The sequence below is a fragment of the Pseudochaenichthys georgianus genome, chromosome 24 (genome assembly GCF_902827115.2).
Source record: "Pseudochaenichthys georgianus chromosome 24, fPseGeo1.2, whole genome shotgun sequence".
In the NCBI taxonomy this organism is placed as follows: Eukaryota; Metazoa; Chordata; class Actinopteri; order Perciformes; family Channichthyidae; genus Pseudochaenichthys; species Pseudochaenichthys georgianus.
Genome location: NC_047526.1, coordinates 27165756 through 27176956, shown reverse-complemented (window position 1 = coordinate 27176956; position 11201 = coordinate 27165756). Strand labels below are relative to the sequence as shown.

The following is an 11201-nucleotide window of genomic DNA, read 5'->3' as shown; positions in this document are numbered from 1 at the left end:
GCTAATGCGTTGTTGTTGTTGTTGTTGTTGTTGTTGTCATAGCTGTTGAACACATTACCGTCACCTTTATGGATTTATTGCCTCATCCCTAAACTTCTTACTGATGGCACAGTCCATAATAATTCTGTAGTGTCCCATTAGGAGGACGAGGATTGATTGACATTTTATGGGATTATTTCCATGAAAAGCCTCTTATGCCATTCAGGTAATCCATAAATAAACCCTTATGAATGAAGGCACAATCAGTTCAGTCTGTGAGGGTTTTCAGAAACCCCTTGAACTATGGAGATTTAAAACCCCTTTATATACATCAATCATTGCATTTTTAAATAGTACACCTGAAACTTCAAAGTGTAGTTACCTGTAATGTTGTTTGGTTCATTTACAGGTTTTGACACTTTGTTTTTACTTGAATGTTGTTGTTAAAATGTTAAGACTTAGTTAGATTCTTAGAGATTGTTTAACTGAAAGCAAGATGAGTTATTAAAAAGCCTTTATCATGCTAGTTAACTGTTTAATATGTTATATCTATCACCTGCAGAGTCAGTTTAATAGCTATAGCAGACTAAAACACTGCAAATAATGTCAATAAAAACAAAAGGTGACCAAAAATGCCTCTGAAATAGCTCACATGGACTTATGTTTCACAGTTCTCTCCTTGTTCATGGTGGAAATCCAGTTGTAAAGCGATGGTGGAAATGTGGATATACACAAGTTGGAATCGACGCAAACAATTTTTGAAATCAAACCACACACACACACACACACACACACACACACACACACACACACACACACACACACACACACACACACACACACACACACACACACACACACACACACACACACACACACACACACACTCATCACTCACATCCTGTGTGACGTACCTCAGGCAGGATTTGAACAAGCTGGATGGTGTTGCTCACCAGTGGACCATCTTTGGCACAATTTCCCCCTGCATATCCAAAGGTCAGATTGAAGCTGCAGAAACTTCCCCTTCATCAACTTGCAGAAGACAGACTTTAGACTGAACGACTGTGGACTTTAGACTGAACGATATTCAAATTGAAACATGTTCAACCTGACAATGTCTTACGTTTTTGTGTCTGTTATTCAAATGATTTAACAGTGCAGGGATTGGTGAGTTTAAATAGCTCAGCTGGTAAAGAGGGTGCTTCATAATTTGAGGTATCTGAGTTCAAATCCCTCCTGAACTCTTTGTGTTTTTCTCCTGTCAACCCTCGGAGGATTGTTTAATTAAGTTGACTCTTCAAGCCTTTCTTCAGTTACCCTCAAAACTCTGCCTACACACAGCTAAAGAAAGACTGAATTGACCAAAATGTCTCAGAGGGAACAAATCAGTCAAAATTGGACAAAAGGTCTAGAGGTGATATTTGCTTTTTCGTCTTTTATGATGAGGAGTAAAGCACTTTGTAAACTTTGACTCATGAAGTGACTCATATCTCAGCTGAACTGCAGAGGAGTTTAACCTGCCAGCAGCTGCCGATGATGGACTGACGTTTAGGGAAGACTTTATTTTTCAGATGTCAGAAAGATGCCTTACAAATTGGTTGGTTCAAATCCCACTGGAAGACTTCATTTCAATTCAACTATACATCAACACTCAGAGGGCCATTTTATTACGATGATTCCATTTCAAAAATAAAAAAATGAAATGCAGGTGTATGGTTGATTATTACCTTGTGACATTTTATTTTGACAGTTTAAAGATTGATAGTGGATAATTTGTGTACTGCAGGACATGATTGGAGCCTTTTACACTCAGTGATTGCACATGCCTGCTGCTGGTTGAAGAAATGAAGTGGCTGGAGGTAGCAATTAAAAAAAAAAAACGTTATAGGTAATTTTTATAATTGCAGACAATCAACACTTGGCAAAAAGTCCATAGAAAACATAAAAAACGCGTTGTGTTTTGATTTGTGCTGCTCTTAAACATCTCGATAATTTTACGGCAGCAATAAAACACATTAAAACATCACTGAATTTATCACACTGAAGAACCTGAAACTTTGACTTTAATTAAATGTAATATGTTAACAAATCTCACATAACTGTATTAAGTTGAACCTAATATTATTTCATATTATTGCTTTCAACTAACCTTATACAGTTATATAAACTATGTTGACATAAGACATTTAATTAAGGTCAATGTTTCAGTTTTTTCAGGGCATGTTGATTCTATGGTTGTTGTGTAACTTTGTAACTTTTTAATGCACATTAATGCTGGTGCAGAGGCCCAGGATAAATGTCAGATAATGGAAAATCATGCAAATCTTGTCATCTTTTAGAGCATGGGTGTCAAACTCAATTTCATCGCGGGCCACATTGGAATTATGGTGGCACTCAAAGGGCCGGTTGTAACTTTAAGACTATATACATGTTTAATGTATATAAAATTATGTATTATATTACATTATTGCCTCTGCATTGGATTATTATCGGATAGGGCAATAACTTCATAATTAACTACGTCTGAAAGCAGAACTCTACGGCAAATCAGTGCAAGTCTCTTCGGTGAGAATGTCACAAAATGATTCAAAAAGAAAAGCCAAATCCAGAAGAAAAATAGTGAAACGTTTTGAAAAACAAACATATTTTTGAAGAAGAAAATTGAAATCTGAGAAAAAGTCAAATTCTAAGAAAAAAAGGCATATTTTGAAGAAAAAAAGGCAAATTCTGAGAAAAAAAAGTAACATTTGAGATGCATTATGGGACATGTAGTTTATGGGCAATGTGCTTCTGTAAATCGGCATGTAACCGTATAATAAACATATTATATTCTTTGCAAACTCTTGTGGGCCACAGGCCCACAAGAGTCACAGGCCGGATTTGGCCCCCGGGCCTTGAGTTTGACACCCCTGTTTGAGAGGGTTAAATGAATAAAATATGTTGTGATGTAAGCTGTTCTCACATTTGAAAGACACATATGTAACATATTGTTGAAGAAATGGTTGAATCATGTTTTGATCTACAGAATATGTTGATTTTAGGAAGGATGTTTTGAGAAAAAATGACAATACAATTGTGTATTTAGTAACCTTTCCACCTTAGTACCCCACTGTTAAATAGTTCATTAGAATTAATAAGCATTTGCTTCCTCCTACTCCCTTTCGGACACATATGATTTTTTAAATTATTATTATTAATATGAAGATATTATTATTATTAATATATATATATTGTATCATGAATGTGGATAAATACTGTATTTTAACAATACGGTATTCTGTTTTTTCACATTTGTTATTTTGTATTTGTTATTTTTTTAATCTGTTCGAAATAAAGATTGAAATGAAATGAAATGAGAATGTGTACAAAGTCAAATCTGGAATTGTGTGTTTACATTCCTCCGGTGACTGCAGTATGGCCTCTCCTGTTGGAAAAAGCCACTCACCATTTCCGGCACTGTTTATATTTTGATTTACTGCATTGAAATATATTGCATACGTTTTTAATACGAGAATAAAATAAACAACAGCTACCATGAACTCTGCAGACACAAAGCAAGACTTCCAGGCAGAGCTTTTGTTTAAAGCATACTCTATGTTTAATTTTGGATCGTCTTACGTTCAACTGAAAGGTGAGACTAAGGAATGCAGGAATCAAATTAGGATTGCAAATATGTAGCCAAACCATTTATAGAAAACTCACATTTTTTAAGAAGTTTGAAACTCAAATAATTAAGATATTAATCACCATTGTTCCATGACGTAGCAGGGTCTGCAGCAACAGGAGTAAGATCAGACGTTTGAGTCCATATTTGGCCACAGTCACACAGGTCTGTCTTATGGCGCATTTCCACTGCAGCGGGTAGCCCCGTTTAAGCGTCCTGGACCGTCCTCAAGCGGCCAGGCCAGTTTTTGGTGGCATTTCCATATAGCCTAGTACCGGCTAGCGGGTACTTTTTCTCTCTTTTTCCGGCCCCATAAAATCGTGGTTCTATCAGACCAGGCCAGGGCTGTGACGTCAACACTCGACTGCTGATTGGTCAGAGAGAATCGTCACAAGATCGCGCGCGAGATCATCCCTCGCGTCACATATATATCAAGAAGCAAGCTTGCAGCATTTTGTAAACGGAGGAGCTACAAAAATGGCAACGTCGAAGAAAAGCACACCGTGGTCGACCGAGGAGGTGACGACGTTCCTACATCTCATTGGGGATGATAAAATCCAGCGGGAGCTCGACGGAACAACGCGAAATGTGAAAGTGTTCCAGGATGTCTCTGCACAGATGTCCGAGCGCGGATTTTCGAGGACTTTCCTGCGATGTAGGGAAAACGGAACGGCTTTACTGGAGTCCCTGAAGGTACGCCCACTTCTAACAAAGAAGTCTATTTTATCCTTACATTAATGTTCGACAACCCGTGCTTTTATGGAGCCCCAAAGAGCTACATAGCTAGCTAAGGCAGATAGCCTAGGCAGATAGCCTTAGCTAGAGCTATTGTTTGCTAACACCATATGTGCCATTGTTTACGTTCAGTTTTTCTTTTCTATAGTTGTTGTTGCTATTTAGTATTGTGCTGCAGTAGTTTGTGGAATTAACAAGTCATTTTGCTGTTCTAGATGATTACATTGGGACTCGTGAGGAGGAACATTCCCGAACAACGGGTGATGGCAGTGTTCCGTCCACATCGTCAGTGAATCCAGAACGGACCCCAGCCGAAGAATCGACACCGACTCAACCACCAACACCGAGTGCCATCACGACACCGCAGCGTGTGGTTCTAGGTAAGAAATAGAAAAGGCAAAACGACTGGAATTGTTTTTTTGTTTTTTTAAACCGTGGATCATCCATCGTCAGTAATTAAAATAAGCTATATCACTGTGTGGAAATGCGCTGTTACAAGTAAAGTCTTAGCTAGTAAGCAGCTAGTACAGTTGTGTGTGACATCCTATCATATACATATATTTATATTCATTATCAACAGGCTGGACATAATGTAATTCACTTTCACAATCATTGTAAACATCTAGGGCCAGAACTTTCTTTAGTTCACCTTACTGTTGTTCTGTTTATACATGTTATTCTTATATCCTTGTGTGACCTGTACCTGTACTGTGTGTTTTCCTTATTGCTAATTATTATCTTATTGTCACCCAGGCAAGAGGAAACGAGGAGGAGAGGATCGGGCCCAGCAGGAACGGCACCATGACTGGGCAGCGTCTCCTCCATGATACTTCAAAAAACCTTAATAGTTATTGTACATATTATATATTTTTTATCTAGTTAATTTTTAAATGCAACATTTGTACTTCCTTGTTTATTTATTTTCTTTAAAATGTTCATTTTATATTTACAATTCCATGTATATTTATGCTGGCTGCAATTAAGTTTTACATTTTTTATTTGTATTGTTTAATGGCATGCCTTTGATACAACATTTGTATTTTTATACTGCCATCAATAAAGTACTTCTTTGACTTATCTTATCTCTTGTTGATAATGAATGGCACCCAACATAAAAAAATCATAAACATACATGAATTTATAAAGCAATAACAAACACCATCAGTTAGGAAAAAGCCCCTTACTTTTAAGAGATTTAAAGCAAGAAATTGAGTTTGCTAGCTTGAGGTCCTCCTCTAAAACATTATTACATGTTTATTTTGTAATGGTATTAAGAATACATGATAAATACATAATACATGTAGAAATTGCTCAATTGTAATACCCTCGTTCTACTACACTCAAACACATTCCTTATATATTTTAAAGACCAAAATAAACCTATAACCCATTCAAGCAAGCTTTTAACATGTCTAGAAGAAAGATTGAGGTTATATTTAATATATTATTTTATGTTGTGGATACTTTAGTCTCCATCCATGTTTACAATTGTCCACACTATTTTACACTTGCATTTATGAATATAGTTTTGCTGTGTTTTACACTTTAGTATTTATGTTTATAGTCAGCTTTGATATTTGCTTAATTGATTAGAAAGATTTTCTTTCCATGATCTGATATTTCCTCAAATGTTATTATGGGGCAGTACTTACTGGTGCTTGAATTTCAAATATTCAATTCAGATAATATTTGTTTAAAACATTTGACAAACACATGTATATGAAAAAAAAAAAGGATTTATTTATGTTCAATACAATGAATACAATACAATGCTTGCTGTGATCACTTTCCTTCTTGCTGTGATAACAAGCCACACACCAAGAAACAAGTAAACGATCGCTTCCACATCCTCCATTGTTGTGTGTGTTTTGTGAGTTGTGTCGCATTGAAGATGACGCCACTGCAGTTTTACCCAGCGTCGCTCCGCCCAAAAAGCTGATCGCCCCGCCTACACTGCGTTGCTACCCCAGGTCCTAAAGTGTAATGGAAATGCGCCACGGCCTCGGACGGCCAGCGAGGCAGCCCGAGGCCTGAGCGAGGACGCTTAGGGACGCTTAAACGGGGCTACCCCGTTGCAGTGGAAATGCGCCATTAGTGTACTGTGAATCTGCCTGACTCCTAAAAAAACAGGTTAGATTTCAGTGGCATGGTCAAGACTCATGGTCTTTATTTAATAACAAACCTGAAAGAATAGTATATTCAATGTTGGATACAAAAATCGAATTTGTGAATGAGAATCATTTCAGGAATGGCATTTCAATCAGTTTAAAGCAAGAGAATTAATAAAATTCAGGTTTTTTTTACATAAACTGCAAGTTGAGGCCTTTTTTTCTCACATAACTTTACTGTTTGCTTTGCACAATGTTATCAAAACACACACATAATATGCTGCGTGTTATAAAATATGACGCAGACGTGCCTGACCTGCGACCCGCTGTCCCTCCTGTCCACTCGTCTCCTCTCTGAGCATTATTCCTGTATCAGCAACACACCAGCACATTTGTTCTGATTATGCATCAGACGCTGAGGGCTGTCTTTCGTTACACAATCGCTCTCTGGCGGTACTTAGTGTGCTGGTAGCAGGAACCTGGGCTCTCTGAAGAGGCCTTCAAACACACCGCGCTTTAGAGGAATTATTAAGCAGCTCGTCCCTTTGAGAGATTTCAGAAGAGCAGGCTTGAAAAGTAAAATATTCTTGAGACAGAAAAGAAAACACACCTGGGGATTCTAAGTCCGTTCTTTATTTTCAAATTTAAATAATGTAAAGACCCTAAAAGTGTATTCATACTGCATGTGATGAAGTTTGCATGAATCATATTATGATGGACATCATAATTCCTGATTATATACTGATTGTCACAATATGTGAGACAATAGCCTCACCCAGAGCCATTTAATAGAAGAGTTACGACATCTCCGTTCACTCCAATGGACCACTTTTTTACAGCAATGGCGGATCGTGGAGCCTCTCAATCGTTCCCCGGAAGTTAGCGCCAAGGCTAGCAGAGCTGTGGAGTTGCAGCATAATACACCGTTCGTGACGGACTTTTAAAGGTAAGAAGAAGTTTAAAGATTTATATTGCGGATATTATCAGTACATCTGATTCAAATGAACATGTGTATTAAAGGATGTCAGTGGATTATCCCTAAATTAGTAGATTTAGGGAACGTTTACAGATAACAGATTAAGCTAGCATACCGAAGCAAGTTAGCAACACACGTTGAACAGCCTTTCAATTGTAAATTCCGTTCTCTTAATGTCATTTCGTCCAACATGTTGAATTAGAGAAGAGGGGCTTCTAAACGGGATTGTATGCGGGGGTGGAGGGAGTTAAATATTAGATAAATATATCTTTGGTGCGTGTAAGAGTGAGTGTTTTTAGCAGAGCCATATTGTGTCCTTGTGATTCTGTTGATTATTACCTGTCTGTATAATGTTGCAGCCCAGCTCATTCTGGATTGATGGCAAAGGGAGAGGGACTTAAGTGAGAGTGAAAACACAAGGTACGTTTAATACTACTGTTTTATATAAGTAAACACGTTATCTCCCCAAGGCAATAGGTGTGCTATATAGGTGTGTATAACCCTTTCTCCTGTCTGTTACTCCCTCTCTCAGCACAAGAACCAGAGGGGGATTCAATGGAGCCTGAATACCTGCACTGAGACCCTCACCCTGCACCCTGAGTCTCAACTCTGTGTTTTTCAAGCCTTTCCCTGTTTTTTTGTATTAAACAAAACATGAAGCTTTCCCAATGGTGTGGTTTTCGTTTTGTGAAAAAGTGCAAATGCAGTGTTTGTATATAATTACATCACATATTTTGTTGCTGTTGGTCGGGAGGCAGCACAGCAAACCAGGACAACACGGAGGAAAAGGCACCGACAAACTGCATGATATGCTATTCAATGTTTATTGAATTCCATGTATTTGCAATGGATGTTCCTAAAACAACACATTTAACATCATCATCATCATCATGCTGCTGCTGCTAGTCCTTTGATAGTCACCTGTCGGTCTCCTGTCCTTTCTGAAAGCCATAAAGATGACATTAGTCATTTAGATAACTTGTGTCCTCAATTACCATGGGATTACTGAAACTACCATGAATTTAAGAAAATGGTAGAAATGAATCCAATCTGCATTTTAAAGCATTACTTTAGATCCCCTCCCTCTAAATGTATCAATAAACATTAGAAAGTGATGCTCCTGACTACCATACCAGTTTAAGAATATAATATTGGTTTGAATGAATTCAAAGCTATAAATAAACAGCAACAGGCTCTTTAACCAAGGCACTGTTAGCCTAACATGTAAACTAGTTGTTCACACTAATCCTAATATTATCACTTAATATCAGCAAATTCGATTTTATTTTTTAAAACATATTGATGTAAATACATACACATATCGATTTGTTGTATAAATATTGCAAATCCAAACCTTTATTCACTAATGATTACCAAAAATCGTAGTTCTATCTCCTGTTATCATTGTATTCACATTGCCCGCCATGAACTTCCGGGGAACGATCCTCGTCTACATGAACCACGTGACGATAACCGTTTTTGGCCTTCCGTTGTCGTAACTCTTCTATCTACAGTATATGGCGCTGGCCTCACCTACTGTATAAGAGCAAGACACACTGACTATAGTTTTTACCGGTGTTTTGTGTTGCTTAATCATCATTTTGTGTCTCTTTGTATCTGTTTTGAATCTCTTTGAAGTCGTTGTCTTACATTTCTTTGTGGTGTTTTGAGTCTCTGTCTAATTGATTTGTGTCTCTTCATGGTTATTTTGCCCCATGTCTTAGTTGTTGTTGAGTCTTTTCATATTTGGTACATGTCTCTTTTAGTGAAATGTAAAGGCCACCATGCCAAGTTTGTTAATTTTGCCTCATCCTCATGTTCTGTTGAATTTTTTAGTTACTAGGTGCATATTATATGTTTCATGTTTAGTTTAGAGTCTATGTTTAGATGTGCCTACTTGTTTAGTCATCTCTCGTTGTTCACGTGTAAAGTTACAGACACTTATGACCTTGTCTCGTCATGCACTGTCATTTCACGTCCGGTTTTATTTTGTACTTCCTGCCATTGTGTGTTTTCCCGCCAGTGAGATTGTCAGCCGCACCCTTGATTTCCATTATATCCCATATACATATCCTTTTCTCCTTTTGTCCAGTGCTAATCCGTCTTGCCTTGTCAATAGAGCCAGTGTTTTCCAAGCCAAGAACTTTAATTTATACCTAGAGCAACATTAATTTAGTCTTGTATTTGTTGCCTTTTCTTAGTTTTATCCTCTTGAAGATTGATTTTTTGAAGTACTTCATTTCTTAAAAAACAAGTTAAGATTTTTGTTTTACTTTTGTACCAAGTCGTTGCATTTGAATCGCAGTCTTTTCGCCACATTTCTGACAATTGTAAATTAATATTTAAAAACAAACTTGAGACCCTGACTGTCTGAATATGTCTTTAATATTTAATTATTGCTGAATAGATGTTTGTGATTTCGAGTGAAATCAAAAGAGGGTTATCAGTAGTGTTAATTTCATAATTAATACCTCTAAATTTCACTGTACAGAATGTCCTGTTGCCTGTTGCGTATGGATTTCACAACAATCACTTCAGGTCATATCTGGGCTGATTATCTAACCGTCGAGGAGCTTCGCGACTTTGCCGGGGTGTGCGGGGGTACTGAGGGAACTGGCAAATGTTCCTGCTGATCTACTTGGAGGACACCTAATCACAAGTGACACGGGAGCAGCGCTGCAGATTTGATGGTAATCCATGCTGAAGTCAGAAGGCATTTCCAAGGCTCTCAGCGGTTCTTTCTAGATAAAAGGGTACGATTGAAATTGTGCCATGAAGGCTGTGATGTGATACCTATTTCAATCATTCACACACACCTTCGGCTAGGAGTATAAGGAGTAAAATACTGGACTATAAGCATCCAAGAAATACACTGTGAAGCTTTAAGATCTGCACCAACACTCGGTGGCTTTTATCTGTTGATGTACTTGGCCTTGAATATATGCTTTTTCTCTTACTACATCAATGCACAATGTAAAGTGTTATGATGAATATTTGGTCTGTTTCCTTACCTTAATCTAGTAGTCCATATACACAATTTGAATTGTTATGAATGTGTTCAATGTATGTATGTATGCATGCAAGTGTGGTCCAAGTATGAATACAGTACAGTAAGCTATAGGTATACCATAAAAGCTAGACAAGTAGCAAAGATGTATAAAAGAAAAACAAAATTCAAGGTGGAAATATAAGAGCCTTCCTGAAGCTTTGCTTTGTTGCTTAAAAGACGTTGCTTTTTCCCTGTTTGAACTAAATCCACTCTCATGTTCAAGGAAGAAAAAGCCTCTAAATGAATAGGAAGAACATTAAATATGTTGGAGAGATGAAAAAAAAAAAGACATTTAATGATGTAAAAGATGAGGAACCACTTGAACTTTTTCTCAATAATGGAGATATTGAATTATTGTACGGCTTCTGAAGTCTGCTTTACTCTGAGATTGTGTTAGTGCAGGACGTGCGTGTTTTTGATGTCTGATGGCTTTCTTTTGATGGTCCCTCTGAGTGCAGCTCTATCAAATCAACCTGACAGACCTGCCCATTAGTCATGTATTACACCTCACAACACACTAATGATCTAACACCAGATACTCTAATGAGCAAAGGATTCACATGAAGACGTGTACCTTTATTTTTACACAGATTATGTATCCACCAGGCTGGGTCTGTTGAGACAGAGGATGATTTACTTGGCAGCACATTTACAGACATAGTTTATATAACGCCATGAATAAAATATTTT

The 11201-nt window shown here is 37.5% G+C and overlaps 1 long non-coding RNA gene across 1 annotated transcript; it reads left to right on the top strand.

Moving 5' to 3' along the window:
- The first annotated feature begins 4061 nt into the window (after positions 1 to 4061).
- Positions 4062 to 5348, top strand: LOC139433101 (uncharacterized). The gene is made up of 3 exons (XR_011642665.1): positions 4062 to 4336; positions 4594 to 4758; positions 5132 to 5348. It is a non-coding gene; the product is annotated as an uncharacterized lncRNA (long non-coding RNA).
- Positions 5349 to 11201: the final 5853 nt, after the last annotated feature.